At 40.8% G+C, this 27,995-nt stretch overlaps 1 protein-coding gene across 4 annotated transcripts in view; it reads left to right on the top strand.

The window, feature by feature from the left end:
- LOC129765166 (protein CBFA2T2) overlaps positions 1–27,995 on the top strand; it is a 223,200-nt gene that overhangs the window by 12,190 nt on the left and 183,015 nt on the right. The window contains exon 2 of one of the 4 annotated variants that reach the window (XM_055765078.1): positions 25,964–26,044. The exons of 2 other annotated variants lie outside the window; for them this stretch is intronic. The gene's annotated coding sequence lies outside the window, so the exon portion shown is untranslated. Of the gene's footprint in view, positions 1–25,963; positions 26,045–26,619; positions 26,676–27,995 lie in introns of those variants that run through there. One more of the 4 variants, XM_055765079.1, reaches the window with a different exon arrangement.

Consider the following 27,995-nt stretch of genomic DNA (forward strand, 5'->3'; position numbering starts at 1 on the left):
GTAGCCCTGCAGGAAGTGTGTTGGAGAGGATCTACAGTACGAACATTTCGCGATGGTCATACCATCTACCAGAGCTGCGGCAACACTAACGAGCTAGGTACAGCTTTCTTCGTGATGAGCAATATGCAGAAGCGAATGATTAGTTGGTGACCAATCAACCCAAGAATGTGTAGATTGAGAATTAAGGGCCGATTCTTCAACATCAGCATCATTAACGTGCACAGCCCTCACCTTGCAAGTCCCGATGATGACAAAGACGAATTCTACGCGCAGCTGGAACGCGAATACGAACGCTGCCCAAAACATTTTTCAATGGCCAGATCGGTAAAGAGGAGGAGTTCAACCCTGTAATTGGTATGTACAGTGCACACCAGTTAACAAATGAAAACGGCCTAAGACTCATCGATTTCGCCACCTCTAAGAATATGGCCGTATGCAGTACCTTCTTCCAACACAAAATCCTCCACCAATATACCTGGAGGTCACCCAAGCAAACAGAATCTCAGATCGACTATGTTCTGAAGCTGCGCTGCCGGAAGAGGAACAAATGAACGAAGCTGCTCTTGAGGACTGTTGGAGCATGATTAACGAGTGGTTCGAAAATTGACTTTTTGGCACTTGGTCGTAGGTAGATAACAGTAAATCTCGACGATTCATGCAATTTAAAGACATTTGGCATCAAACAAATTTTTTTTTTGAAGTTCCTGATTTCATTTTCTCCCTTGGGTGATTCTCCCGGGTTTCTAGAAATTTTAATATCTGCCGAAGTCCGAGTTATTTTTTTGCATAGGGTATTTTATTGTACAAATCAACATTTCGTAGGAAGTCCCGTATTAAAAATCGAAATGGCAATATTCATTGGCTCTCTAAACTATACGTTTTACCTTGCATTCCGAAAAAACGACCAAGAGAATCAATTTTTGACAAAAAAACTTTTCGATATGACAGTACATCTCGACGTTTCTTGCAATTTGAAAACATTTGGCATCAAAATAATTTTTTTTGTAAACCCCGATTTCATGTACACTCCCCTCCCACCCTTTTTTCGAGATTTTCTAGGGTCAAAAAATCAAAACATTTAGTGCGTTGTGGCACCCATAAATCATGTCCGATTGAGCTGAAATTTTCCCCAGATAATTTTTTGGGCCAACAAACAAAATGTACATGTTCGGTTCTTATTTTGAGAAAACTTTCGAACAGTGTCTAAGCAATAGTAAATTACGCTGTACTTGTTCTGATAGTTCTCATGGTACCTTCTCTTCAAAGCTCCTCTCGTATTGATGATTTGATACCCTGTCATCGACGTCATACTTGATGTATGTTCCGTCAAAAAAAGAACGAAACTGTTTGCTGCTTGCATCAACGGACAACTGTCCGACGGAAAATAATCTTTTTTGTTTTTGGGAAATCTCCCGAAAATCGATTTTACTTCGCATCCTCCTTCAATCCGAACAAATCGTACGAAACCGGAAAATGATTCACTGTTTCGTAAGCGTTTTTTTTTCTCTCCCTCACAAATGATGAACCCTCCGGCCGTAGAGATTAGAATGCTCTCCACAGTCTCCTAGAACTTCCAACCACCCGACGCTCGCAGCCGGCGTCGTTTTGCGTCTGGGATCTCTGTTTTTGAGAAACCAATTTCCCGGCAGTCTATCGATGCAAAAGACTTCCCACACACGGGAGCTTATAGCGAGGGGTAGCCTAGGGCGGGAGAAGAAGGGGATGCTTTTCGGAAAAACTGCAGGTGGCATTTGAAAGCTTGCTCAGAAACAACGGGATTTTGGAATAAAAACGGCAATATTCACCTTGCGCCCCGGTGGTTGAAAGGATCTGAAACCTTGTTTTTTTTCGTTGTTGCTCCGTTCTCCGCCTTTGAGAGGAGAAAAATGGGAAAATGTCATCGTTAGTTACTCGCTACGGCTGTGCTGTTTTCGCAATTATAGCGGGACGTGAGTGCCGGAAGAAGGTCGTTCAGTTGTTGGCACTGATGTTGCTTGGCTTGGTATTATGCTGTGCGCCAAAGCGCATACCCCGGCTCCATGTACGACGAGTTCGGTTCGGTGCGAACTTTTGGCGATCTGTTCTAGTGCTTTTTATCTTTTTTTTCTCTCCGGGAGACTGATTAGACCAGAGGTGGACTGTGCTCTTGAGTGGTAGATTCGGGACCGATCTCCGATCGGGGCCTGACCATGTGCATCCTCACATGCGGCATGGAACGGAAATGCAAATGTAAACATCCCTCCCCCAAACGTCTCTTGCTTTTCTCCTTTTTGCGGAAAGAAAGCATCCCGTCCGTAGTGCGGGGGGGCCTCAACTGCGTGCATGTTTTGGGTTGAAAGTTTTCTGTGGGTTTACACAGCGTTTGTATGCATCGGAGGAAACAACCGACCAGGTCTGTGTGTTCCGGCTGCAACCATAAGCTCCAACCTGCGACGCAAGTGAGCTAATGAAGTTGAGGGTACTCGAGGCGGCCGGGAAGGACGACGACGGTCGAAGGTGTGGGCTCTTGCTTCTGCTATCTTTGGTTCCTTTCTCACGTTCCCTCGTGTGGAACCTTTTGCTGATGGGGGCTTGCTGATGATGCTGCTGACGATGAAATGGTACAAACCCCGAACGTAAGGACCGATGTTCTGCGATGGTGCAACACGGAGCGGGGAGGGGGACCCGGCCAGCTCGGATGCAGTATATCATTCCTTGATTTACTCCCGCATTTCCAAACAAATGACGTCGCTCCGCTGACGAAGTTTGACGCTGCCGTCGTTGGCTGGTCTGTGCCATCCGGATCGCACATGGGGGCCCTTGCCAAGCTAGAGGAAACATTTTATTCTCGGTCCCGCTCCCACGAATGCGATATTATTTCATGGAAAGGAAAACATGTGTGTGAATGCAGTTTTTCGGTGGTGGCTTGTGTTTGCTTTATCGTCTTCGCCTAAACAGCGTACGTACCGTCGTTCCGGTTTGCCTCTGCATACGGTTTTGTATAATGCATTTCACCGAAATCTTTCCACTCGGTTGTGCAAACAGGTTTTTGTGATTGTGTTTTCGAGGAAGAAGTTTAGCATGCGTCTTTGCGGTTGGGAACAGTCGTCGCATCCCACCTGGTGGATGACTGCTCTCGTTCTACTCGAGGAAACGATGTGACGTGAACGTAGTCTTTTTTTTTACTTTACTACATTTGCTGTCCATTTCTTGAATACCTGATTCTATGATGCTTCAAGCTCAATAACTACATTTCATCGTTTGAATCTCAGAATGTGTTCAAACGACGTCGCCATGAGCAATGTGCACCACAGCTTAGTCCTTAACCCCTCCCGAAATACAACCCCCAATGCAGTCGACTCCAAGCGCACGGCCCCCAGTTTACATAAAACCATAGAAACCCTAGAAAATAGCAGCACCAGACTGCTCCGGCAGGCAACTCAATTTCCAACTATCGTTTTCCTCTCATTCCACATTGGACACAAGCTCGGTAGCGAGCACACGTGCAGACACTGAATCTTTGGGCTTCCGCCTGGGGAACCCTTTCCCTGGCGCCGGGTTCTGAAGGAAAACAAAATCTCCAATTCCATTAACAATTTTTAGTGGTCACAGGTGTCTCGAACATATAGTGCATCTGCTGCCTTACCCATTGAACACACCCACCCTCTCTCTCTCTGTCCCTCTTTCTCATTGTTGACCACGGTTGAAGCGTGGAGGCGAACATCAACCACCCCAGCTACCGAAGGCCCCAACACTGGTTTATGGCAGGAAAATTTCAGCATAGAATACTCGTTGCTACTAGAATAAGGGAAAAGGCTGGTTGCTTGCTGCAACCAGTACCTTCTGAGAGCAGCGACAGTTACTGGCATATGGTGCTCATCACCACTCTCACGAACCAAGGTCGCGTACGATTCCAAAAGAAGAACCTTCCCAAGAAAGCTTCCCATCATTTCTATACACAAGAAAGACCCATTTTTTCCATACATCGATATCACTCCCCGTGCGGCGTCGATTTTCGAATCGATTCCCGAAGCCCCAAAAGCGGACGAATGGGGGCGGGTTCACCCGGGGGTGAGAAGCTGTGCCATGCTGCAATTAATCATCACCCATATTTCGCACACGTGCTACACAAAACCGCGCAGCATTCTCAACACAGCAAGGAACCACACGCGGGAGCCCGGCCACCCGGTTGCGGCAATATATTAATAGCTTTGGCATGCTGTTACATCCATGATGCAAAACGCGTTCTCTGTTGTGGCCGAGCCGAAGCCTCATTATGTGTGGCGGGCCAGATGCAGTCCGGGTCCGGGAGTTTTCTATCCGTCGCGTCAGTTTCGCACACTGTGCGGTGCGGTTTTTGCTGCCGACAGCAGCGCGGTCACTAATCGATTGATCGTGGGCCGCAGCCACTGTTGTTTCTGGGCTCCAGGGGAAAACAAGCTCTAAAGTATTTAAAATTAAAATGTAGAGAAAGTTTGTCCAAATGGAATAGAAATGCCCATTCAAAATTTCCGTCAAATGAGAGAAAACCCCTCGATATCGCATCGAAAACATTGCTTATTTCCACCGACGCTGAACTGTTTAGTCGGAGCCCAAGCCTAATGCGAGGCGATGATCACTGAGTATATTAACTGTGACACAGTCATCAATTTTCTGCAAAATCAAACTGTCATCAAATGATGAACGGCCCAACCGAGCCTATATTCTTGAGTTCTTCTTAGTTCATAAGACACTCTAGAGCAGCTATATCGGAAGACGGGGTAAGATCGCCCGGCGGGGTAAGACGGACCTCTTCTACACCCAAACTAGCGTTGGCAGAAAACATTTCATATTTGGCAGAAATGATGCCATTTAGTGTGCTGGAGAGTAAAGTGCGCAAATAATGAGCTGTTTTAAAAGCTTAAAAATGGTTTGTATGTATGCATGCAGACATCTCTTTCTGTTTTGTTTTCTCATTTCATTTGGGATTGTGCCAAAAAAAAGTCCATACGACGTCAATGAGGATCGAACCAAGGCCGGCTAAAATGCACATCTATTTTACACGACCACGCTATCCACATGGGTAATGATGCTTCAGCAGTTGTTCAGCAAATACGTGATAATATTGCACCTGATTATAAAATAAAGTGGGGAAGTGTTTTCTAAGAGTAAAAAAGGAGCGCATGAAGGAGAACAATATCTATCTCGGTCTGGGCCGTGTATGTGGTATGCAGTATGCGGAAAGCTTATTTGTCTTTTGTTCCGCTCGCTCGTATTAATCTTATATTGCTGTACTATGTATATTATACAAATGCTTACCAGTATTTGTGAGTCATGACATTTTCTGTTATGTTATGTCTCATTTAAGGTGAAGGTGGAAGCAAGCCCTTGTAGTAGTATAGATAAAACCACGTGTAAAAATGGGGTAACAGTGTTTGTGAGAGAAGAGCAAAGCACACGTAAATAGATCAATCCACTTATCAGACTGTGTGGCGCTTCATTGACACGAGTCTTTGAATACATTTGAAAAAAAAACAAATAACAATTCAATACTAAAGTAAAATGTATGAACGATATGTTCCGATGAACAATTGCAAATATAAATATATATAGAAGGTGCATTTGCATATGATTCTGATTATACGCGAGCGTAACATGAGCAAATTTATAACACATGCGAATTGGGGCACTTTTGGGATTAACAAGTTCTTCCGCATAGTAACTTGATGTTGATAATTCCTTAATATTTTCCTTCGTTGATCGTATTGTTTTCACATATTCACGTTGGAAAGCCTTAACCCTTCTCTTCGTTGGCCGAGGCATTTAGATTGAATTTAATACTTTTCCGTTTACTGTTGTTGAAAGCATAAGCAGCCGTGGCAGTGTTCCGAGCTCTGCAATACAATTTTCTTACCCAATGTTAAAGTTGCTAAAACTTACATTATAGACCCATTAAACGTAAAAATAATAATTGTATTGATATCAACACAATTTTATTCTATTGATTTTCATGACCTGGGACGCTATGACTTCGGAATAACATTTTATTGAGTGGTTTTTATAGCTGTTTCGATGATGTTGTTTGGCATCAGTGTCGAAAAAATAACGATGCTTCCACCAATACAAACAAAACCATTGCAGAAGATTGAAAAACGAAAATTTAACTTTCAGAGCACTTGCTCGAGTTTTCCGACGTTCTTCACTATACGGTGCGAAAGCAGATGAAAATTTAATATCTTGTGAGCAATCGATTAGAGTTTGGTTGATATTACTTGATGGGAAGTGTGCGAAAACGATCATTTTCTTCACACTGTTTCGCAAAATTATTGATGTTCGGGCGAGAGGTGAGGGAGGGAGATGAAAGAAATGAGCGCCATTGTGGCAGCCATTTATGGCTAGCTTCCACCTTCACCTTAATGTCATAAATCGGGATGACAAAATATGAACTAAAAATCAATTTTGGGTGTAGTTTTATAAGAAATCCTCAGGTTTTTGGCAAATGTGTTACGCAAGAAGCATGATTAGCCTATTTTTGTCGTTTCGAAATGCTTGGCAAGACTTGAACGCACGAACTATCAAAATTGTAAACAAAACAAAGTTTTCGTCCATTGCAAGCGATCTAATTTTCAAGGCAACCAAAATAAGGATTTTTCCAGTAAAAACTGTGTATTCAGTTAATTGTCAGTGTCCCAATCGTTCAGTAGATTTTTCCGGTTCTTTCTGCGTTAAAAGGTATGTAAAATGTAATAAAAAAAAATGGGTGAAAAGAGCAAAATAATGCAAAAGGTACTCTGGGGGGAAGCTCACTTTCGACGGGGTAAAAGCGCCATACGTCGTGATATTGAATGATTTTCGTATCAAATAAAATACCATCTTTTTGCTCTTCTCTTTACACACAAATGCCCCGAAAGTACATATGGAAGTCGTCGAATAATCGTCTTTATAGATTCCGATAATTTGGTAAATTTTTCACGAATATTTGCAAAACTCTGTACGTGGAATATTGATGGCCTTTTCAGAAGTTTGTGTGTAGTTCATGAACAACCCGAAACATTTAGTACCTTAGACAACACCGTTCCTGTTATTTTTACTAGACTAGACACTAGACTGTTTGAATATAGCATCACTCCGTCTTACCCCGTCATGGTCATGGCGTTATGACCATGACGGGGTAAGACGTCATGGCGGGTGTAAGCGGGGTAAGAAGGAACCCCGCCAGCGAAATAAAAAGCAATTTTTTATCATTTTAAAAATTAATGAAAAAACGCAAAACAAGTTATACAGTCAACAGTTATATTTTTTTAGTAGTAGATTATTAGATACTCAATGATATATAGTACAACAAATAGGGGAAATCCTGAAGGACGTTTAAATGAAAATTGGTTTTCTTAGGGGACGGTCTTACCCCGTCTTCCCCTACTCGAAGCACGGCCCGCGGGCCTCATGTGGCCCGGTGGGCTCTTCTAATGGGCTGATCTGCTGTTACTTATTTTAAACTATTTTATTTGTGTGACAAAAACGAAAAACATATGAAATTGTTACCTTTTTTTTGACGTAGTTTTCATGAAGTGTAAACAGCAAATATACGGACAATGTGAATTGATAAAATATTTCATTTTTTTTCCGCCCGTTTTCAATTTATTAGGTGTAAACAAGCTGTTCGCGATTTCACAGCATTCACGATTCATCAGTTATCCAGCTAGCAACCAGACCGCAGAGAGGTTTTCCAAATGGCCTTTATCAGGGCCAAGAGTTTGGTTTAATTTTCCAAATTTGCCTTTTTTAAGGTAAGAGGCGAATGAACTGAGCAATTTTAAAGTCTCTATAATTCAAACCATGTTCATCATTTTTCAAGTCACGGTCTCATTGCTGCTAGCAGACAGCTGCCTTTCTCAATGCTGATGTCAGACTCAGCTGTTTTTCTCGATACAAAGGAGGAAACGGAAGATAGATACCATATACAGTGATGCAATTCTGTTCGACAGAGGCGCTGCATCGATTTTCATGGAAGGATAGTGCTTCTGTATTTTTGCACCACATCATTCCTGCATCTGTACTGGGTTGTAAGTAATTTCGAAAACGAGAGCAACGAGAGCGTTACATTTGGACGTTTGTGAGTGTTAACACCACTTTGTCGGCTGAACGAAATGGTACGACAACCATTTTCGAAAGATAAAGTTTGTTGCTTATTGACCCAACAACTTTTTTCCATAGCTCAAAAACGGCTTTGAATGCAAGCTATTGAAATCACGAAAATCTATAAATATGCTTGAAAATCCATCATAGTCTTGAATGGTGAGCGGTTTACGCATGTCGAGGGATGGCCATGAAAGCACTATAAATTTTGTGCTCCCCCAGACTGCCGAAAAGTAATTTATGATTTTTTTCATAACAAATAAAATACAATTTTTTTCTACATAGAATGTTGTTAACATCATTTTTGATAAGCATTACCAACCAAATTGACCTCAAAATATATATATATATATAATTTCAATCAATTTCGATTTTTTAGACTGCACCTTTCTCATTGTTTAATCTTTGTGCAAAACGTTGTTACGACTGATTTTTTTTTTGTTAAGAGCATGTATCTTGTGTTTCTATCAAGCACTAGCTGACCCGGCAAAATTCGTCCCGCCCAATATTTATTTCACGTTATCACATTCACGTTTTCTAAGCGCACGTTCATGGGTCCAATCGCAGAACTGTTAATTGATTGATCTTCTAATCTACCCTTTAAAATTTCCTTTTACTATAAAATTCCTAGTACTTCTACCAAAACTCATCATTATAATATCAGATTATTTTTTGACACAATTCTCGTTCAAGATTTTTCAACCACTTGCAAATAACATGTTTCTCCGTTACCTGGAATAAATATTTGATACAGAAAATATGATAGAATAAAGACAGCCCTAAATCGGACAATTCCTTTCTCGAGTTTTGCTCTTATCAACATATTCGGCAATCCATTTAATTTTCCGAATTTTCCTTTTTTCCTTCAGACTTTTCGGAAACTTTTCAATTGTCATGTTTGATTGGAATATTTTTGGTTGAAATATATGTAACATTTTTATGGGACCCCCTCTCCATTCCAGAGGAGGGAGGGGTGTCATACCATCATAGAAACATTTTTTATACCAAAAAACCCTTACATCCTAAATTGTGCTTGATTAGTTCTCGAGTTATGCAGATGTTTGTATTTCATAAGTATGGCAGCCCCCCTTTGGAGAGGAGGAGGAGTGTATTCATCATAGAGACGTTTCGTGCCCCTAAAACCTTCACATGCAAAATTTGGCTCCATTTTCTTGATTAATTCTCGAGTTATGCAGAAATTTGTGCTTCATTTCTATGGCAGATCCCCCCTCCCCCTTCTTAGAAGGATGGGATGAGTGTTGAACCACCTTAGAAATGTTTCTGGACCCCTAGAACGTCCACATGCCAAATGGGGGGAGGAGTGTCTAACCATCATAGAAACATTTATTGCTTCCTAAAACCTCCATATAACTAATTTGGTTTCATTTGCTTGATTAATTCTCGAGTAATGCAGAAATTTGTGTTTCATTTGTATGACAGCCCCCCCGCTCCTCCTTACAAAGGGGGGAGGAGTGTCTAACCACCATAGAAACATTTATTGCACCCTAAAACCTCCATATAACTAATTTGGTTTCATTTGCTTGATTAATTCTCGAGTAATGCAGAAATTTGTGTTTCATTTGTATGGCAGTTCCAGATGTTCGGAGAAGCTCGAGGTCATCCTATGGAAGGACTCTTGGCCATCTGCACTGTATGGTGAGGAACCATCTGTGGATGTACAAGTCACCAACGGAGAAATCATTGGGGTTGCAGAAGGATTGAAGGCAAAGAAAGCGCCCGGTCCTAGCTTTTCCCGTCACGTTTAGGATAATGCTGCAGAAATGCCTGGATGACGATATCTCAGTTGGTGCTGCTTCTGAAAAACTCTTAGCTACTTGTACAGGATTCTGAGAAGTTATTTCCAGAGTCGGATCTTGGAATTAAAAACAGACAGTGGACAGATACTGAAGAATATCTCGGCGAGAATTCCACAACATTCCATCTTAGGTCCAACGCTCTCGAACACGATGTGTAATGGCGTGCTAGCGCTGAAGGTACCCAAAGGTGTGGAGATCGTTGGCTTCATTGGTGTTGCCAACATTTCCTTGAGCGTCTCACCGATCTCACCGTGTTTAGACGTTTCAGGAAGAGGAAATGTTGGCGACTGGGAGAGACAGTACGATTGATAGCTGGATAGAAGGAACAAAGTTCAAGATAACACATCACAAAACCGAGGTGCTGTATGTGAGCAATCCCGAGCAGTATAACGCCTGAATTGCATGCTAAAATGGTACTTGATGTGTTGTGGGGTAATGCGAATGACAAGTATAATTGAAGAAAACATACCTATTTTAATCGGTGGATTATATGATTGATATATCTTGGACAAAAAAAAATCAGTTCGAGTTCCCCGTTATATGTTATATTAATGGTATATCATTTTATTCAACTGCGACAATATCAAGCGTGTTGAAACGAAATTTTCTGAAGAGTTTCCATCAATAAACAAAGAAATTGACGCATTGAAAAGTACACAAAATGGAAATGATGATCATCCATATTCAATGTGTACCTTGGCTACGTTAATATATTCCCTCATATTTTGGTTGGGCGAATAAAACTAAATCGACTGTTTTGATTTACGTACAGCGCAAACTTGCTAGGCTGTACTTTTATAAATCTGCTCGAGATTAAATGAAAATAGATTTCTATTGTTTTTCGGAGCAAAAATTCTTCTATACAGACATGTCGAGCCCGATCCCAAGATAGATGGGCTGGGAAGAATCAAAGCCGAACTAGCTCTGCTACAAATGGGTGCATGTAAACCTATTTTTTCTGGGACAATGTATGCAGCATAAAAAGCATCTCCCTGTACGGTCCGCTCGTTCTTCTGTTCGGGTCTGCAACATGTACTCACATGTAAAACTGTTCCCCTTACACATGTTCGATCATCCAACGGCCCTCGACCGTGGTGCATTCGGTTCCCTCGCCCCCCCCCCCCCTCCACCTTCTCCAAATCCGAGGACACATGTGTGTGCATTCTCGTACATCTTTCGTGCTCTCCCAGAATATGTATCTCCTGCTTTTATTTATGTTTTATTAAATCAAAGGCTTATTATTTTCTGGAAATTGTTTCTTTGTTTCCGTCCCACACTCGCTCGGTACTGCAAGCGGAACCATCACCACACACGCGTTTGCTCCCTCCTGTCTGGCCCCACACACTTCCGAGTGCATGCTTCGCTATCAACAACATCCTTCTTCCCAGCCGGGGCCCCGGAGATTCATATCGGCAGCGGCGGAGGTTTTATTTTGCGGCATGCGAGTGCACACACATGTGTCGTATAATTTAACCCACGCCCACGCCGAGACCCATGCGAACCGACGCAGATTGTCAATAAATTGTCAATTCGTTCCATTAAAATTTAATAATGTTGTGGTTTCCCCAAGTCTTCCGACGAAAAGATTATTTTTCTTTTCAAATTGAACCACCACTTTGAAAGCTCTCCCCTGTGCTGTCTCTTCAAACAGAAAACTGATAGCTACTTTCCCAGATTGACGTTGTTTGGTATTGTGCGGTTAAATTATTCTCGTTTCCAAGAAAATTATCCGAACGGGACTTGTTTTGATACAATCAATAATTACATTCTGCTGTTCAGCCCAGACCCTCCTGAGGACGTTCGGGGAGTTGTGGTGGGTCGTGATGCGGCGGAGCACAATCGCTTGGAGCCAATTTAGCTGGAGACGATAGTTGCGCCATTGTAGTTCAATCATACTGAATTTGACAGTAATCGATTATTATTTTTTGTACCAATTAGTATCTGCGGAAAAGTTGATTTAGTTTATTTCCATTGGAGAGAAACCCCTTCTTTATGCGCTGTAAAAAAACTACCTCACTTACGAAACTAGAGATTTATAATTGCATTAATTATACTTTTTATCAAATGAATCATATTTATAGCAACAACGTACCGCAGAGAATAAACCGAACGGGTGTGTTGTTCCGAAAACCATCCGGTCCCATCTGGCGACCATTTTTCTTGTGGCCTCCTTCAGTGATCCTGGACGCATTCATTTCGTCGTTGCGAGCTTTTACGGATTGTCTATAAATCAACTTAATCGCCGGTATCCCGATCCCGGAGAGGGTGGCTCCCCATCGGCCATTTTCCGCTATCGGTTTCCGTAATATTTTTCCGAAATAAATATAACGCTTCGAAATATCTTTACGCGCTGTATCCATATCTAACTGATACTGTGTCACCAACGGAGGTAACAAACAGGTTAAAGGCCCGTCGTCGGTGGACATCAGCAGGTGCATGAAGCGAAAAAAAAACGAACCAAAACAAAACAAGCACAGAAAAAAAAGAGAACAGATCGTTTGTGTACCCGATTTTCATGAATAAATAAAATCGCTATTATACTCGATTACCCACCGGACGATTACCGTTGGCTCGCGCCGGTTTTAGGGTTTGGGTATGGGAAATCGTTGGAAGTTATCCGTATGGCTTCAGTTTTTTATCTAGATGCAAAAAAAAAATGAAACCGAACATACCGCCGGAATAATAACCGGTCTTTACCTAAGTGCGGCGCAAAAACATGCGCGCGAACAGACACACGGACACCGCTTGGTAGTACATTGCACTTCTACCAAAAACCTCCAAAATGTGGCTGAATACATCACAATCCAATTAGTTCAGTGCGAGTGGAATAGTTTTGAGAGCGTTTCGACAAATTTTTTGTTTGATCTTCAAGTGTTACATTATGATATGTTTCCTGTTTGTCCTGATGGGTCTCACATCAGCTACCGAGCCGATAAAATTCTTTGTTAATGCTGATATCACAAACAACGGTTTCAATCCGCTCGATACAATGGAACATATCACACACTGTTCAGTTTCGGAAGAGAAGCGTTACATTGCATTGTAAGCCCCGCCCCTGTGTAATTCTCTTGCCAGCAAGTATGCGTCAAAATAGCTGCCGCGTTGTAAACCGATCAATCGTTTTATGATTGTGGAGTAGTTACACCATCAACCAAAAGGAAGAAGAGTCCGAAACCGAGTAGAGTAATCAAATCAAACATCAGCAGCAGGAACAGCATTTTGATCGGTTGAGGCTCCGCGTCGATTTCCATGCCCTTTAGTTGAGAATGTGTCTGAATTTTTACATCACAAGCACACATTGTTGTTTTTATACGTTGCCGATAGTGGATTGTGTCTGTTAAAAAGTGGGGAGTAATTGTGCGAGTTTTTTGACGTAAGAATACGTCTTTCAGGAACATATTGGGGGGTTCATATTGAAACACGGACAGTCGATCACATCGCGAAAAACAGTTACGTCTAGCGGCAAGGAGCATTTAGAACATATTTCAGTGTGCACAAGCAGATACAGTTTTCACAGCCAACCAAAGGAATCTAAAATAGAAGCAAAACAACAACCATACTAATTATATCAGCAGCAGCAAAGATGTTACAATTTCCTGTCACAACGGATCGTATTTCTTGACAAGAACGGAATGTTCGAATTGAGCTGTATATTTATTGTGTCCCTCTCCGCCCAAGGAAGATTTACATTGCGAGAAAAAGTTACAGGAAGGTTGTGTCCGAGATCCCGATTTCCTGATTCATTACACTAAATAAGTCGAAAAATAACAGAAAGTGCTCTGTTTCCCAATGCATGTATATCATTTGTATAATATACTAGCTAACCCGGCAAACTTCGTCCCGCCCATTTACTTGATTAATTCTCGAGTAATGCAGAAATTTGTGTTTTATTTGTATGGCAGCCACCCCTAAGAGAGGGGGGAGGGGTATCTAACCACCATAGAAACATTCATTGCACCCTAAAGTTTCCATATGCCTAATTTGGTTTAATTTGCTTGATTAATTCTCGGGTAATGCAAAAATTTGTGTTTCATTTGTACGGCAGCCCCCTCTAAGAGAGGGGGAAGGAGTATCTTAACACCATAGAAACATTTATTGCATCCTAAAACCTCCACATGCCAAATTTGGTTTCATTTGCTTGATTAATTCTCGAGTAATGCAGAAATTTGTGTTTCATTTGTATGGCAGGCCCCCCTTTGAGTGGGGGAAGGACTGTCTAACCATCATAGAAACATTTATTGCACCCTAAAACTTTCACATGCCAACTTTGGTTTCGTTTGCTTGGTTAATTTCCGAGTAATGCAGAAATTTGTGTTTCATTTGTATGGCAGCCCCCCCTTAGAGAGGGGGAGGGGTCTCAAAATATCACGAAAACCTTCCCCGGCCCCAAAAACCCCTACATACCAATTTTCATGTCGATCGGTTCAGTAGTTTCCGAGTCTATAAGAATCAGACAGACAGACAGACATCACTCCATTTTTATATATATATATATATATAGATATGCTAGAGCCAATATGAGCGAGCGAAACAGGAGACACATTGAAATGAAAGCATATGAAAGCTTTTCATATAATTTGCCAAATACACGGCCCAGACAGAGGAAGATATATTCTCGTTTATGCTCTTTTTTTTCCTCATAGAAAACACTTTCCAACTTAATTTTATGACGAGGTGTAATATTATCACGCTTTTATACAATAGCACTAGTAGCTATATGGATAGCGTGGCCGTGTGAAACTGCTTTGCATTCCTGCTGGCCTTGGTTCGATCCCCATTGACGTCGTATCTCAGCGCTAAAGGCATTTCCTGATGTGTTCGACAATAAGGACAGTGAAAGGGAATTTCACTGGCAAAACTGGAACAAAATTTGCCTGAAAGGTCATGATTATCGAAAAGGAAAGTCGATGAAGAGAATCGATCAAAAAAGATTTTTACATGTTGCTCTAGAATTCAGCCGCATAAACGTTCCAAATTGCTTTTTCCATAGAAACCGAAAATTGAGGTTCTGAACTATCGTCCACATTGTCAAATTATCTGGGAATGTGTTTGCAGTTAAGTTATGATCAAAAGAGAAAGTCGTTGAAGAGAAAATGGAGCATGTCACTTACACCCCTTTCCTTCTGAGCCCCTCATGTACATTTGTATGTGTACTGCATTTCGAACGAGCGATTTACGTGCAACTAATTATTACAACATGCTTCACAATGGTAGTAGTGTATTTAAAACAACAACACAACGTCGTTTGATGCTGTTGCAAGCGGACACGGCTTGCTGAGGAGCGTCGAACGACAATAAAGTGTCTGTTTTCAAGGCAGATGGAGTGAGAGTTTGAATTGAATTGTTCCAAGAGTCCCTCTCAGGGCTAGAGATGAATAAACTGAAAATGTTTGAAGTCTATAAAAAGAAGAGAGAAGAACAACACACCTATTAAACATCGTTCGCGCCCGAAAGTACCATAGTAATTTGCATCGTCGGCATAATTCCAAAATAGGTTCTCAAGGCAACCTAGCGTTTGTAGGCACCGCTGTCAAATTAACTCTCAGCTCTCTCTTAACATACACTGCCCACTGTCTACAATAATACTGAAAAACTGAAATTGCGACAAACGGCTACATACTTGCTGCATCGTAAAATTAGTCGTCGCTTGCTCGTTTTAGACGACAAAACTGGGGGACGCAAATTGAACCAATCAAAAGAAAATCAAACCGAACGCATAATTCAATACCAAATTCTATATTTGTATAGAATGAGCAATTGGTAAAGCACAGATTGATTGTGCTTGACCAACCAGAACCAGGATTTTCGAGTAGATTGGCATGTTCGGTGTAATACTTTCAGCATTTCTTGGGTTTCTTCGGCAATGAGACCGGAGATACTTGACACCACCGAGGCGAGCTAGACGACGGATAGCGCTTCGCTTCGAAACACAGACACTTACCGATCTGAGCGTCAAACGAGAATGAGGAATGAGGAACATCACTGTCACAAACGCTTTCACGTCACTTACACTTCACTTAATCTTTTTGTGTCTATCATCATTGTGACGGACAGTTGCGTGTAGAAATAACGGGTGTTAAATAAAAAATGAGAATTTTTTCAATCACATATAAAAAAAATTTTTTTTCTTCATCGATTTCAGTATTTTTTATTAATAACATAATGTATTTTCTTCAAAAAAATGTCAGTGAATGTTTGAGTAAGGACCGTGGTCTGCTGTTCGACGCAACTTTGTCGCGATGCTCTCACAAGAACGTTGTACGGCACTTACGTCCATTTTCCGGATACAATTCCGGATTCTTGTAGTCAGTTGCTTCGTGTCATTGGCCCTCCAATTGTTTTTATACACTAGGGCACTGAGTGAGCCAAAGAAATCCTCTATTGGGCGGCACTGGGGCAAGTTTGTTGGGTTACGATCTTTCGGCACGAACGGTATCTTTTTCTCCTCAAGATACGCCAGCGTCTTCTTGGCGTAATGGGAAGACGCCTTGTCCAGCCAGAAGACGTACTTCCCATCCGCGTGATGCTCGTTCAGGAACGGCAGCAGGATTTTAGCGAGGCACTCTTCTCGATAGATTTGTTGGTTGATTGCTAGACCGCTCGACTTAAACCAAGGCTTTGAAATGCCCCGATCGGAAATGGCGATGTACAACATAACCTTTTTTTCAAACTTGTGCTTGAACTTGTATTTCACTTCAGGCCGTGTGGATGACTTGTCGCCGGAGTAGTAATTATCATTTCCTGGAATATGCGTTTTGGACAGCAGAAAATAGCATTCGTCGTCCAGAACGAAAGACGTCCCGCGGTATTTTTTGGTCATCCACCGACACTGTGGTTTAACCGTCTCAATCTGCTCCTCCGTGTACTCCGGCGACCTCGTCTTCTTCCTGCAGACGATTCCTTCCATCTTGAGGGTCCGATGGATCAATACGTGGGAGCAGCCATATTTCCGACCGGCGTCACGCAGGCTGGTTGCGTCCTTGTTGTCAAACAGCTTCTTTAACGATGTCTTCCTTTGCTTTATTGTCATTATCGTCACCGGATGACCACTTCCGAACTTCCGCTCTACGTTCAGGGAACCCAGGATACGATATACCGTACTGACAGGTACATTTTCTTCCTTAAAATGTGCCACCGTGAACTTTTTTCCTTGCTGGAAATGCGTTTCGTAGAACCGTACAATGCGTTCGCGGAACACGTGCTGTTTCGACGCCATCTTTGCTTTGAATAAATTCAAACTAGCAAAACCAAACACGCCTACTGTTTCTAGGGAGCCCAAAGAGCAATTTTCTTTGAGAAAGAAAATTTTACACTCTTTATTTGAGTTACTGAAAGGTATTGAAAAAATTCTCATTTTTCATTTAACACCCGTTAAACTCCGTGAAGTGAAAGAGTTCATTCCCGTCTATAAGAGACATATCATTTGCATAATTTCGGGCGTTTGAACGTTACGTCGATTGCATAATTTTGGACGCTTGAACGTTGTGTGAGTAAAATTAATAAGTGTATGAGATAATATTCCATTTAATTGAACGTATGTTTTAGAATGACAAGTTTGCGATTATACCTCGATGTTTCGGTATTTCAATGCCAATTATTCTGACTCGTTCCATGAATCATTTGCTTGGTGCGTTATTTTGTTGATTCAAACGCTGGTTCAAAGATGAGGAGGAATACTTGGTTGCTCTTGAATGATGTAGTTGTTGAACATATGAGAATGTAATTTTATTTCCTTCTTCTATAAATTACTCTAGAGATAAAGCATGACTCTCATGAGTTTAAAAATCGATATCTCGCATACTCTTGTACTCAGCTCTGTATTACTCGTTTAAATAGTGAGAAGTATTTAGTATAGGTCAACGTTAAAATCATTTTTTAAGAACCGTTTCTACAATTTTGATGAATAATAACATTTTCTATATCTCAGAATAAACCCGAATTTATCCATCTCATGATCAGTATAATCCGAGTTACTCTAATATGGGATTCTGAAGTTTAATCCTCTTATCCTTCCCATTCTCGTGTGATTTGATATACGGGACAGGAAGTTTGGTATAATTATTTAAACAGAAACTGGTCAGTAGCGTTGGTCAGAAGCATAACTTTCATATGAAACACCTAATGAGTTTCAAGGAATTTGTCAAAAGCAGAAAATGATTCAGATTTTCTTTAGATGGATATCAAAATTATGGAAAAAGAACTAGAGAATAGTTTAAAAATTATTAATTTAAAAACTGTGCATTGATAGATTAATTTTTTCCTTATTTGAAACATAAATATCATTTCATTCAAAGTATGTCTTCAAAACAAAAACATTGAAAATATCTATTACGTAAAAACAAAAGATCAATGGCCTTATTCGATGTAACAATCGTCCTGATTCGGGTCTTGTCCACCAATTGCGAATGTTTGAATTACAAAAACCAGCTCTGCAATGTTGGAATGACATCACAGTTATTATTTTATATACAAAATATCAACAAATCAATATCATACATAATCAATCATAATGATCATTTTGGACCAGTGACCTCCATTGCCATTTCATGGGGTTGCAACTCTCTGTTAGAGTAATCTTTAAAATAGAAACAACAAATTTCTATTCTTTTAGGACAATCGAAATTAGGCCTTTCGCCATGTTTCAATCGGTCCACGGGAACTACATTTTTAGTCCTCAATTACATCCCATAGCGCATTTATCGAATCCAAATAAACAAATTTACGTCCTCTGGATACGCCAGGATTTCATTCTAAAAATGTCACCAAGCGGGTAAATTGCTGTTTGTTTATTTTTTCTTTCTTAAAAAGCAAGACACGATTCAAAATGTTAGCAAAAAAGTTAAATAAATCCGAAATTAAACTTACTCAATTCCGCGTGACTAGCTTTCGCCATCTAAAACACAAGTGACAAATATACTTGTCTTTCACCGTGACGTGACAGTATCGTGATATTCATAATAACACCGAGTTCATAAAAGTTGTCACGACGGATTAAATCTTCCGTATTCTAAACACACGGTGGCAGCCGTAATAACGTTGTATACAATTCACTTCGTTTTCACCGTGAAGTGACGTTCGTGATCAGGCCCAATGTGCGATATAAGCACTTCCCACTCGCTCGCGAAACAGATATTCGGCTTGTCAGTGAGCGAAATGTACAGAGAATGTGTCACATATGCTTTCGATGAATACACCGATAATGTTATTCCAGGACACCGAATCGGGCGCGAACAAGTGCACATTCACTGAGAGCACAGATTGCCGCCACAGCTTGCTTGGACAAACAACTGAAACTGAATTCTTGGTTTTCCGACACATGTGACGAACATCAGCAGAAAATTTATGGGGTGAATTGAAAACCTAAATACAGAACATGCAGGAAAAAGTGAAAGATTTCGAATGTCTATAACTCAAACATTTCTTAATAGATCGGAACGATGTTTGCATCAATTGATAGGAAATATTTCTACGCATCTGTCACAATTAATGAAATGTTATTTTTCATAAGATAAACAATTGAATAACTGTAAAATGTCAATCGTTATCTAAACGCCATAACTGCCTCGTTTTAATTGGTCCATTTTTACGGTTTCCCCAACACAGGCTTCAAAATCAATGTACCTGGGGGAATATTTATTCAAAAATTTTCAAATAAATTCAAGTCGGGGGAATTTTTATTCCCATCGAACTGTGTTTCCCTAACCCGGACTTTAAAACCAAGGTGCCTGAGGGAATCCGCTTTGCCAATACATTCAAGTCGAGGGTACTTTTGTTCCCTTTAAATTTGTTTCCCTAAAACGTACTTCTAAACTGAGAAGCCTGGGAAAATCGTCTTTTTAAGTACTAGAGATGAATGAACTTTCGCGGTTCGAGTAAGAACATAATCTATTACAATGCATGAATTGATCTTTCATGGCAACTGTTCAAACTTTTTATTTACAAAGCAAATATGTTGAATTCATTTGAATTCGAAAATTGTTTCATTCAATCGATAATTTAATCTATACAATGCAAATGCTTACTAAGACAACGGTAGTCTCACGTCAACCTTGCGGTTATATCATAGATATAACCCACCCATTTTTACAGAGTGTAGATACACTGGATGTTAGAGCAAAGATTACTTTTGCAAATCGATCAATTATAACGCGTAATTCCCATTGATTGAGATTCTTATATGATTTGATAATTAGTTTCATTAAATATATTATGTTATTCATTGTAATAAATCGTTATGGAGTGCCCTAATCGATTGACGCAAAAATCTCGTAAATCCATCAGGAAACGACTGATCACAATGCGATCGATTTTCGTTTTCCAATTTGTTCCCCCTATATGTTCCCGAAAGACGTAATTTTACGTCAAAACTATAAACGTGAAAAAAATGGACGGTGAAGTCATAGTAGGCGTTATTTCATATATCTCTGAGCTTGCTGGACTGGTTCGTGTCTGCGTAGTAGACGTTGTTAGTCCAATTTTAAATTGCAAAACATCTAGTTTGAGTGTATTTTTAACAGTATCTGATTAACTGCTACCAGATAGTGTTACAAATACACAATGCTGGAAACACCTTCAAATCAGATTATTTTGTTTCAATATTCACACACAGCCATTCCATGCCAAACCGATATAGTGGTTCTCAGATTTTCATGAAAATAGATAGTTTTGTTCACTATCGCAAAATATTAAATCCCTATTTTTTTCATTAGGATGCGCATTTCCATTCTAGCGTAGTCCAAATAATCAATTATTTCCCCTTTTTTCAAAACATGTTTTTTCAAAAAATCATAACTTTTGAACTACTGGACCGATTTAGATGATCGACATATCAAATTGAAGCAAAATAACTTCTTTGAAAAATTGAAAAATGTTCGCAATAATTGATTATATTTGTGTTTTACAGCTTACATGTTTTCTGGACCAAAGACTTATTTGAGACATTCTGATCAATCATTCAGTTTTTATGAATTCATTGTTTCCCGCCGCCACTACCACACAGTCGATTCGGTTCGGATGTTTTGTTGCCGCGAAAATCGGCCACATTTCCGCGAAAACCGCTGCATAGTATAATTTGTCGACTTTTTATTTGGAAGTGATTTTTTGACGTAGGATTACGTCTTTCGGGAACATATTGGGGTAAAAATTGAAAATCGAAAATCGAGCACATCGTGAAAATTCTCCAATTTCAAACGCCTATTGCTCAGTCATTTCATGATGGAATAATGAGATTGTAGAGTCAATCGATTTCGGCACTTCATAACAATTTTTTATATTGAAGAAAATAATAATGTCATGAAACTAACTATCAAACAATTAAAAAATCTCAACCCCTGTCCTAACGGAAATACCCAGTTCTGATTAGTCGAAATTGACGACACATGCGGCGGGTCCCTAACAGAGACATCAAAACCAAGCTGCCTGGGGGAAATCGGCATTGCAAATATTTGAAAGTAGGGGTGACTTTTGTTCCTACCGATATGTATTCCCTAACAGAGACATCAAAACCAAGCTCCCTGGGGGAAATCGGCATTGCAAATATATGAAAGTCGGGGGCATTTTTATATTGCAAGTAAGGTGAGTGATGCGATTAATTCTAGCTAATAAAATTCAAATTTGGAACTTTAATGTTGGTTGCATAGTGAAATTTCATATCAATGACCGATCCTGCATTGTGAAAAATTTAGCACAAGTGTAATTGTAAAATTGTATATGGTAGCAGTTGTGTTAAAAATGACTTGGTATGCTCATATGCTTCCCATATGCTTCACATATAGTGTTAGGTTAGGTTGTTAGGTTAAATTACCCTATCCATTTCAAATATGTTTTCTCAATATTAAAGTACCATGTTTATATTAATGAGAAAAATTGATAATTGTGTTCGGTATTGGTGATTATCTTATATTACATTGGTGAGTTTTTTTTCTTTATTTCGTCCATACATAACACAGGAGGCATCTCATCTAGGATCACAGAGGGCGGTTTTCATCAAACCTCGTTCCACTTCGGTATCTTTTATCTGATTCGCATCATACAACGACTGTTTACCATCTTTCTGTCATCATCATTCGGTAAACACTGGTGGAGTGAACAAATAATACCCAACAACCGAACAAAACGGCTCTTTTCAGGGACATCAAATCATTATCAAAAAGTTTAACGATGTAATTCTTCAAACATATCCAAAATCAACAGATAGCCTAACGGAATCCTACGTCAGCTATGCGGTCGTGTCTCGGACACAACCCCCATGTGACTTTTTTGTAGCGTTAGAGGTGTAATTTTGCATAAAGAAGAACAGCGCTCGGCATAAGCTCGATGAAGAGTTGTGCCGCATCAGTTTTTGCATCGTCAGGTGGGAATTTCTCGTGTGTGATTGAACCTCACGTACATATTGTTGTTTTTATGCGTTGTCAGAGGTAGATTGAAGTGAACAATATATAATCGATTGTGAACACAGCGTGTGCCAGCTGCGTATCTAGAAGAAAAAGGAAAACATTCGCGATACATACTAAGAGATATGAATATAAGGACCCAAATATCTACACATGACCAACTTGTTACAAGAATGAATAAACATCGTCAGTTGCTTTTTCAAAACCACGCATTCCACCGGCCCTTTTCAGAGTTTGGCTCTTCCTATTAAATATTTCTAAAATTCAGCTATATTCCAAAATATCCGAAGTCGTGACCGAAATAAATCAATGCATTAAACACACGCAACAGAAGCAACCGATTAGAAAAGGTATAATAGGCAAGAAATATTATGGCGCGGGAAAAAACATCATGTGTATAAATGTCTCACTTTTCTATTGTAATTTATTTTCTCGTTTGATGACGCGTTCCGAGTCCACTGCCCACCCGCCGTCGGAAGCGGCGATGTCTCGCACACAAACCTGTGTTCCACTGATGCCCGGTTAGTTTGAACTATAGGATACAATCCTTTATCAATGTCCGATGATCTTTGACGAGCGACGGACGGCATTCGTTTTCCCGGTTATTTTTCGTTTTGAAATACAATACCGCGCCACAATATTTCTAGCCTACTACACTTTTTCTGAATGGTTGTTTCAGTTGCATTCGTTTTCTGCAGCGATTTATTCCGGGAAAGTAATATACAAGCAATTGAAGAAAATAACTCCGTGGTGCTACGTCAATAATGCGGTCGTGTCACCACCTTTTATATTTTTTTCAATATATTTCTTCTCAGAGAATACTGTACTTATTTCTCAGCTATTCTTCAATTTTTTGCATGATAGAGTACCTCATTTTATCACCCTCTAAAACCAAGAGAGACCTTCCTCGGGGTTAGCCCAAAGCCTAACATGTTACTTGACTCCCTGAATTCTACTTGAAGGCTCAAAATCCCAGGCTCCAGAAACACCGACCTAAGTGTCATGGACAAGCATACACTAGCCAGTCAAGGTTATATCTAGTCTTCTCCCCGAACGGATATCAAACAATAGGTTGGTTGGTTGAACTACTAATAGACTTTCGATATGGCCAAAAGTCTTTAGAAAGCACCCCTAGTAAAACGAATGTCACTGGTAAATGCGGGCGATCCAGTATATCCAACTCTTGGAAACTAACCAATAGGATATCCACTTTTTTTGGTCTTCCATTAATCCCTATACGAAAGCGGTCCGATAAGTACTTAACATCATTGCCCGATGATGTCAGTATCGCAAGAGATATTACTTATCGTGTAGTACATTCTCGTAAACGGCTACTGTCAAAATTTCAGGCGAATCGGACTCGTAGTTTTGTTTTGACCGTGTGTGGAAGCGGGCGTGTCCGCGGATTTTAGACAAAATGGAAAAAATGGAAATTCCGCCGTCGCCACGGCCAAATTGGTCGAATTGCACTATGAACTGCGGTCCCATCCACCGTATTCTCAAGATTTGGCCCCGAGCAACCTTTTTTTTTGTTTCCAAACTTGGAAAAGTCACTCCGGGCAGAAATTTGAATCGAATGAGGAGGTCATCGCCGCCACGGAGACCTACTTTGCAGACATCGAGAAAACGTAGATGGATTTCAGATGGATTAAAGAAGTCGGAGCATCGCTGGGTCAAGTGTATCGATCTGAAAGGAGACTATGTTCAGAAATAAAATTTTTGTTTTTTTTTGTTGACTAAGTACTTATCGGACTGCCCTCGTATGAATGTTCAGATGATCCATTAGCTTTCTCTTGGCCAGTTTCACTTGAACCTTAAAGTACAGGTTCTTAACAATCCATAATCTGATAAGTTCAACATTTCTTTCTCCAGGAATTCTTGGGAAGGTCATAATATTTGTCAATTTAACTTCGAGACTTTTAGACTTTTTTCGAAATGTCTGCCGGAAGTTGCCGCCTTCATCAAAAATTATCACACGAAGAATGATGTGGTCTTTCGGTCTGACCTAGCCTCAGCGAGCCTGTCAAGAAATCACTGAGGGAGATGGACCAGCTGAAGATAAACAGTGTATCGTAAGCCGCCAACCCTTCTAACGTCTCCCTGCTGTTATCGTTTGGTAATTTTTCTATTCTAGTAATTCAGGATCTATTCCAACAATTTAGTGGCCAAAACGGACAAGTAGCTGATTGCCAAGGACATGAAAGAATTGAAGAACATGCCGACAGCCATATTTTCAATGTCCATGGCTAAGGTTGCGACTAATTGTCGTTAGGCCGCCCGCTTAATACACCTGGTAATTATGGAAAAAATGTTCCATTGAATTAATATTTGTAGTTTTTTCTCATCGTTCTTCGTTATAAGTCTATTTTTTTAAAGCATACGTCAATTATTGTCATTTGCGAAAACATAACTACCTTTAGCCTTGGGATGGTTCCGCAAAAACATAACTACCTTCAGTCTTGGGATGGTTCCGCTAAGGAAGTTAGTAATATTGAAAAAGAATTAAAAAAACTGCACATTATTCAGTATATTGCGCTATAATTTTGGAAGCCAATTTCATGTGGTTTGTTGGAATTTGCCCTTGAATTGTCAGATGAAGGAAATTAGCATAACACTGATTTTCAGACAGACTCTATTTAGTGAAATAAGTAACCGTGTATGAATGGCAGCTTCAGTTGTTTTGATTTATCAAACCGAAATGAAACCTTGTCTTGGGCATTATCTCTGCCTTCAGTTTTCTTCATATTTTATCGATCAGTTCATCATTATCAACGAACCAAACTCTGCGAAGCGATACCCTCAATCTAGCATCCCCTCCAGATGCTGACACGCCGTTTCTCGCCGCACTAGAAATGGAGCCCGCAGGCCCAACACGGTAGGGCACGCGGGTTTCCCACGCTTCCCACGTTCCTCGAGCTCACTCGGGAAAACAATCCAAAGCGAGTGAGGCAATGAGCGATTGCGGATTTGACACCCCCGCCAAAATGGTACAATGTTTATTTTCTCCTTCTCGAGCCTCCGGAGGGTGGAGGGGAAGAAACATCGAAAATTTGGGATTCGAACACTTGAAATAACACCCTGCGCGCCCAGAGCTGCGAGCGTGTTGTGCTGGCACCGTCAGAATTTTTCTACTAACAGAAACATGTTCCTGTTTTCTATGCATCGTGGAAGCAATAATCTGTTTTCATGTAGCAAAAAATCAATGAGGAAAAAAACTGCCCGCCAAAGATGTGCCATTCTCGATTGGTTTTGAAGTATCTCCTGGAGACGCGGATGATATCTCAATTGAAGGGAAACAAAATCAGCTCATTGAGACGTCCGAAGGGATCTGGAAAGCATCATCTTTCGCCGAGTGCTGCTTCATCCGAGCGCTCAACATACGAAAAGCAGCCACAAAAACGAAAGAAAGAAAACAGAGAACAAAATTCCTCTTTGAGTGTTTGATGCGAACCATAAGTAACTTTTCACATGCACCGCCGGCATCGAAGTGATTGGAGTATACAGATAGACTAAGCGACAAACACGCATTACCAGTGTCCCGATCCGTACCATACGGTTGACCTTAAGGACGCTGGTGCAAATTTGAAGAAATGCTGCTTTCAAAATATTTGGTAAAAATGAAGATAATTAACAGGATGTTTCATCTCAATCTATTTTCAGGTACGTCGTGCACTGACGAGGAACACTGCTTTCGCTCGACTCGCGTTGACTGGTGAACGACGCGCGCGTTGAAGCATAAAGGTGAGATGAACCATATGTGCATTTCGGCTTTCGGCACAACTCGAGGGTGGATCGTCGTGTAATTGCTACTGCTTCACGGTGGCGATGAGGGTGGCCCATCAATTAGTCCAGCAAAGAAGATGCGAATCCCGCGAGAATCGAAATGATTTGATGTCCATCGGCTGGACTGACCACACGGACGAACCACCGCTTTTCCGTCGATAGTCACTCAGTCTGGGAGGAGGAACTGCGTCTGGTTAATATCCGCTGACGAAAGCCAGAAGATTCGTTCCGCAACGTTTGGAATGCACATTCCCCGTGTAGTCCGAGGGTAGCGTAATTTATGCGCCCCAGAATGTACATTTCCATCAACACCTTCGTCTCACGTTCGGGTGCTTACATTTTTGGCTTCGAGCTCACCTGTGGTGGTGGGTTGTTAAATTCTTGCGAAGATGAGCTGCGGTGGAATTCGAAACTGCGACTGTACTTTCGCCGGAGTAATGACATTGCTTGCAGAATCTGGCAACCTCAGCTGTACAAATAATTGCTTCTAAATGAAGATGAGGAACGACGACGATGTTCGCATTGTGTCCGCCGAGGGCTGAAACCACACGGATGGTAATAATAGCGCAGGAAAGGCGTGTTTGTACAGGTAAAGGCGTCGTGAAATGGCGTTATTTTGGGACGTATTGCACGTTTTGCTGTACTCAGCTGGGTTTAGCACAAGTGGCGTTACTTGTTTGTATCGTTCCCTTTCTTTCGCCGCTCGGAGCATAATGTAAGCTTGTATCAAAAGAGCGATATTTGAAACAAGTGCGTGATGAGGCTGCAGCTGGGATGTCGAATTAGTCATCTGCGGACCGCCCGATTGTAGTTCCAAGTATGTAGCTATTAACACGTTCCGATCCAAGACCCTTTTTTCCTAGCCTGAATTGAGAATCACACACATATCATACTTCATAACGAACAATTCCAGGCAAAATGAGACAAAAAATTGAAAAAATTGCGAAAAATTGACAAAAACAGCCGTTTTAAATCAACCCTCTGCGATTTTTCAAAATATTGATCCAATGACTATATTCAATAAACCGGCAAAAACTTTTCTGACAAATCTTCTCAACGGAATTCTTTTTGAAAAATTTTGTGTTCAATTGTGTATTTCAATACGCGGTCGACATGTTCATGTCCGTCTTTGAATAACCTCAGGAAAACCGAAAGAATTCCATCACTTGTTGATATCCTATAAAAATATAAGAAAATACATTATTTTTATTCAAAACTAGCTGACCCGGCAAACTTCGTCGCGCCCAAAATGGATGCGGATTGATTCTTCCAAGCACCCTAAATAGGAAATGGGCACCCTAATGGAAAAAATAAAAAAAGGGGCCAACGTTTTGCGATAAGGAACAAAACTACATAAACATACACGTCACAGTTAAGCTCGTGGGGTGCGCACCGGTTTGGTGACGTCCTCCTTGATACTCGTTCCACCGAAACGATCCTCCCAGTATTCCTCAATCCAGACCACAACCAAGTGTTGCATGGTAGGCATTTTGTTGTTCTCCACGCCGCTTCCTCTCGCCCGTCGAGGATTAGACTTCTTGTCTTTTGAACTCCGCCTGTTTGCATTCTCTTTCTTCTTTTTCCACCTCTTTCTCTTTCTTATCGCTCTCTCTTTCCTCGTTCCTTATTTTTTTCTTGTTTCTTTTCACAACCGTGCTTCAGTCGTTTCTCTGGTTGTTTTTTTTTTGAGCAGTTCTCCTTCTGCTGGTGAATATTTTTTCCGAAAGGTTTCAAGGAATCTTTGGCGTCACCTGTCCGGATGGAGCTCTCTCCAATGCTTCCGCGAGTGGTTTCTCGGCAGTTTTCGTTCTTTCGACGAGTCCATCGTGCTCCTTCATAGCACGTTCCAATAGAGATCTTAGACCCGACATCCTGGACTTGATGGACGTTGCGTTTGTCCTGCACGAAT

The sequence above is a fragment of the Toxorhynchites rutilus genome, chromosome 2 (genome assembly GCF_029784135.1).
Source record: "Toxorhynchites rutilus septentrionalis strain SRP chromosome 2, ASM2978413v1, whole genome shotgun sequence".
NCBI lineage: Eukaryota > Metazoa > Arthropoda > Insecta > Diptera > Culicidae > Toxorhynchites > Toxorhynchites rutilus.